General features: G+C 38.0%; 1 pseudogene; it reads left to right on the forward strand.

Moving 5' to 3' along the window:
• The first annotated feature begins 1,876 nt into the window (after positions 1–1,876).
• Positions 1,877–4,972, forward strand: LOC147174449 (uncharacterized; annotated as a pseudogene).
• The last annotated feature ends 810 nt before the right edge of the window (positions 4,973–5,782 follow it).

Consider the following 5,782-nt stretch of genomic DNA (forward strand, 5'->3'; position numbering starts at 1 on the left):
TTAATCCGTCTTTACATTTGCAACATTACCAGCCGTAGTCATTCGCTCGCATCCCAACATATATTGTGTAGTGCGCTCTGTATTTTTTCTTACCATTTTGACCAATGTTTTTATATTTCAAGTTGCTGTCAAGAATAGTAGCAGCCTTTTTAGAGTGGTGGTTCACGCGCTTAACTCCAGGTGAAACTACTCTGCGTTGATCAAACTAACTCAAATCAGCTGTCCTGGAACCAAAAATTGAGAGTTTCCTATCTCAGGGTAGGTCAACTCACAGTTCAGGGTTAGTCTCAGAGTTTGTTGAACCTGCTTTGTGAAATGGACCCCAGAGGTGTTCGTGCAGATGCGAATATATTTGTGTTTGTGTGTGTGAGAGAGAGAGAGACCATGTGCATGCGTGACCACGCACACGTTCGCATTCCATTGCTGGCTGATTTATTTTTGAAAAATCGAGTCTTATTCGTGTGCATCATTAGCGCCGCACACACACCATTGCATTGCTGCTAGTTTTTTTTTCCTTTCTGCAAAATCATCTATTTTCGCTTATTTCCATGCATGAATGCATGTCTGTCTGTGTCTGCATGTACACGAAGCTGTGCCCGCAAAAAAAAAAAAAAAGCATGTTATTGTTATTGTTTGAATCTATTGGCTGGATGTTTGAGTTTGTTGGGCCCGATTGGTTGTAGGGCATTTCAGGGGAGGAAAAAAAAAATCTCAGACTCTGGTTAGCACATTTTCCCACGAGCAAGCTGAGTAGTTTGATGGCGAGGAAAATTCCACTTGACAAGTCGCTGCGCGCCATTCTCACAAGTTTTGAAGAATATTTGGCTTCCAGAAGAGGAGGACAGCAAGGAATTGACCTTACCGTGGCACGCCCCCACCGAGCCCACATATTTACCGGTCAAGATGCATCCACAGTGATGGCAAAGTTGTCAGATTTTCCTCGTGATTTCTCTGTCAGGTATTTTCAGGATGCTGATATTTCTCTTCAAAGCAAGCAAAGGGGCTTTAAATTTTTTAGTGAATGGTATCTTCACTCAATCGCCATGCAATTTTGCCTAGGTCGCCTACGGTTGCCAACTGCCTGAAAAATAAATAAAGGACACCTCATCAACAAGGACAGCCGTCCTGATTGCCTTCAAGCTTGCTGGCTTAACTTTTTTTTTGTAGGTGAAGCAATTGACTATTTAAACCTGAGTTGAATAGGATGCATATTTTTTAATGATACGAACACATGAAAAACTTATTATCCAGAAATGTACTTTTATACAAACAAAATTAACTTATCAAAATAAATATCTCTCAAACAGAAAAAAATCCTGCTTAACTTTAAATGTATACATTTATATAAAACAATAAATAATAAGCAGAATATTCATCCTGTAACTGATGAAGAGGGGGAGGCACAAGGCATTTGAAGGCTTTGAAGAATGCAACAATGGCACAACTGATGGAAACAGGCAAAGCCCTCTTTTTTCCTGATGGTAATTTAAAACTAGGTTTGGAAAGCGATTTTCAATTTTCTATACGAGACTTCACTGAAGAGATCATTTCACCACAAACCACATTAAATGAGCAGTATAAAAAGAGAAAGGTGAAATCATTATGGCTTTATTTGTCATGAAAAATGGTCTGTGCTGATGCCCCTGGAGAAGTGCTTGATGAAACACATGATACCTCTTCGAGTTTGCCTGCATTGGAGAAAACAGCCAATGTGCTACATCCCTTGGAAAGTGAAATTGTGTGAGCAGTAGGTGGACTCTTACAAGCTGATATTGCTGATGAAGTTATCATTGCTGATGAGGAAATTGTCTTCAGACATACATTTGCTGATTTCGCCTCTTATGATGTCGATGATGCTCTCGATGACACCATCCCCATGGAGCTGTTTGTGGAAAATCCAGCTCCAGTTCAAGAATCTCATCCACTTAAAGCAAAACTTAAGCTGCACAGCGGAAATGTTTTCAATGACTTAAATACAGCCTTTCAAAATAGCACTGTAACTCCTGAGGAGATGCTGGTGGAGGTCGAAATGTTCCAACCCAATGGTTCCATGGAAAAAGGAGAAGATAATGGTGGTGTGCTACATGACGCGCTAAGTGAGGACTGGGAGACATTCTTCGGTAGATACACCCATGGAGGCACAATGAAGATACCAATGACCCGACACGACATGAAAGATGAATGGGTTAACATCGCTAAAGTCATGGTCCTGGGATACAACATGGTTCAATATTTTCACATAGCATTGGCCAAGCCCTTTATTTTGCATTGTCTAGGTGATGAAGTGGTTGAAACTGACCTGCTTTCGGCAGTTTTACACACAATTCCCTCTGAAAAAAAAGAAGTGGCTGAACAAGCAATAGATGATTTTCTGCCTTTTGCTGGATCTGAGGAGTGGGTTGATTTTCTTGACACTCATGAAGTTAAAGTCGTTGTCAATAAGGCAAATGTGAATAAAACTTTAATTGAGGTGGCACATAAATAACTAGTTCAAGATCCTGCATATATAGCAGAGTGCTGGTCCAGTGTACTGAAAGGAACTGAAATTACCACTGGGAGGCTTGGATGAGGTATATGCTGCCCTTAACCCGACACCAAGAAGGGTAACCACCATGTTACAGCATGAGAGCCTATATGCTGCCCTTAACCCGACACCAAGAAGGGTAACCACCATGTTACAGCATGAGAGCCTCAACATGAGGGAAATGCAGAGTTTTGAAATCCTGAAAAAATTCATCAGGAGCTGCAATGAACGACGACTGAAGAAGTTTTTTCGATTCTGCACCGGTATCTTTTCAATTTATTGTAATTTGTATTTATGAAATATATTTAATACAGTACACTTATTGTTCATTGTAATTACAAAAAAAATATTTTAAGTTAGTATTTTAACTGGATTTTGTGTGTGCAAAATTATGGAAGCATATTAATGCCATACCTAAAAAAAAAGAAAACTTAGCATGTTTGAATACCGTGATAATGCTCACATAATTATGTGATATAATGATAATACGAGTGACTTCATAATTCAGCATAACAAAATAAAGCATTTCAGGTCAAGTACTGGGGGAGCTTTTTGCATGTAGGGCTGGACTGGCCATCTGCCATACAGGTCCTATGCCTGGTAGGAAAGTATCTCTTGGGGCCAATGCGATGCTATTTAATTAATATTTTTCTCTATGTTATCCTAAAAGACTATCCCATCATTTAAAGGAATCCATTCACAATATAGACAGCAAACTGAACCAAGCAACAACAGCGGCATAGCTACGTGGTAGCCAGGTGTGGTCAGGAGACGGGCCGGCTGGTGGGCTTAAGTCAAAATGCTAGGGCTTTTAGTTATTTATTTTTTTGACAGTCAAGCCCTGGTACAAAGAATGTGCCTTCTTTTTAAATGACAAATAATTTTAATCAAGGCGTCACAGTCACTGACTGGTTACCACGTCTGCCTAACAGTGCAGTGGTTGTGGGTTCAAATTTGGGCTTCGGCCTTCCTGTGTCTGCGTAGGTTTTCTCCGGGTACTATGTTTTCTCCCACATTCCAGAAACATGAACGGTAAAAGGACTGCACTTAGGTAGCACTTTTATTTACAACAGGTGAATTAAACAGTCTAAATTGTCCATCACTGTGAAGTGTAAAAGGTTGTCTATTTGTGCCCTGCAATTGTCTGCCTACCAGCTTATAGGTGCACCCATACTCTCACCTATATACAGTGAGGAAAATAAGTATTTGAACACCCTGCGATTTTGCTAGTCCACCCACTTAGAAATTATGGAGGGGTCTGAAATTTTCCTCATAGGTGCATGTCTATTGTGAGAGACACAATCTAAAATAAAAACTCAGGAAATCATATTGCATGATTTTTAAAGAATGCAATATGATTGGCACACATTCAAATACTTATTTCCTGTTCTAATGTACAAATAAATTCTTTAAAAATCAGAGTTTTTATTTTAGATTGTGTCTCTCACAATAGACATGCACCTATGAGGAAAATTTCAGACCCCTCCAAAATCACAGGGTGTTTAAATACTTATAATGATCTGCACTAATTCTCCACTTCTGGTGAAACATGTATTGTTGTAAGGTAAAGTTGATTTTTTTTCTTCCTGGTGTGGCAGCAATATGCTTATATAAAAAATAACTGAACAACTATTGCATTGATTTGTATGCTTTAATTCTCCAAAAAAATTCTGAAAATGCCTCATTCCTCAAGGCATATGCCAGGTGCAATGGACATATGGCATCTACTGGCCAAAGAAGCTACTGCATCCACTTATCTATTTACTGCGTAGATCAGTGAGTCAAAAAGTACTGTACAGTATTGTCCTTTCCTATGATCCAAAAGAAAGCACATTTTCTTCTCTCCTTGACCCCATGACATATTCTAACTGAAATTAGGAAAGGTGGATTACAGATTAGGAAAGTGACTTTCCAGTAATGCAGTGAAATCAAGCGTCTTACTTCGATTGGCTTGTTTCCCTTGAAAATTATGTTTTACCTGTATTTTTTATTTTATTTTTAGATTTAATTAATGAACTCACCAACCATGTGGGTTAGAAAAGTACACTTTAATGAGTCCCCTCTATTACCAAAATTACCATGTTTGCTTACTATATGGAAGTTGACTAAAAGCTTTAAAATAGCATGATGCATGTCCTTTAAAAAATGTTTTAGTGTAGGTCATACATAGTCTATTTATGCATACACAACTATAAAAGCCAACAAATACAGGGCATGCGAGTGAGGACATGGAGTTTGTGTCATATAGTGGGGGGGTAGTATGTGATGTGGAACTAACATCTTATTTTTGCTTTTATTCCAAAGGGGCTGATTTTTTAGTGGCTCAGAAGATCTACGTGCGTTTTTTCGAGCCAGAGAGTCCATTTACAAGGAGACCAATATCCTGAGTTGGCAGAGGAATTTGAAAATGTACTTGATGCAAACATGTCGGTGATGGACATAATTTAGTTTTCATCTTCGCAGCTACTTTGTCCAGGATATGTTTGTTGATATTTTGTGATGTACCGTTATATGGTCAGATTGTTTGGGGCCAGATTAACACAATATTATACAGGCAATTTGTATACTCTTATGCAAAAAATGTGCATTGTTTACATTTATTGACTGAGAGTCATTGTTAGCATTTTTTTTATTTGCAAAATTAGGAAGCACTTTAATTTACTTTGTTGACCACCATTGACTTAAAGTCATATTTTTTTGTTTTCATAAAACAGCTCTACTGCTTCTATTGCTAGCAGCTTGTATTGTTTTGCTGGGGTCCACCACAATGCCTTGTTTTATACTAATTGTACAGAAATAAAGTGTGAAAACATTCCTAACGGATTTTTTTCTTTCTGTCAAGAACACCAAATTAACTAATTTCACAGACAGACTTTATGTAGACATTCTGTACTGTTTGAATATTGAAATTTCAAGTGTACAGTTATAAGATTGCCACCTTGCTGCTGTCATTTTTCAATACAGTATGCATTTGTGTAAATTTGACCACCTTGCTTCAAATCATTAGTCATTGCCCTGTACACAAAATTTATTTTAAATATCACTTACAAATACCAGTTATAACTCAAGCTAGTGCAATCCATTTAAATGCAACCATTAAGCCAAATACACAATATATATATACAGTACAGTATATATTTAATTAACTGTAATCCTTTTCTATACATTTCCTTATGTGTATACAAGTACAGTTCTTTGTTTCAGAAGACATCCACATTGACAGATGTACTTCCGAGGAAGGACAGCAGGAAAAGCCGG

Source organism: Leptonotus elevatus, chromosome 5 (genome assembly GCF_054856555.1).
Source record: "Leptonotus elevatus isolate MCC_2025b chromosome 5, RoL_Lele_1.0, whole genome shotgun sequence".
NCBI classification, from domain to species: Eukaryota; Metazoa; Chordata; class Actinopteri; order Syngnathiformes; family Syngnathidae; genus Leptonotus; species Leptonotus elevatus.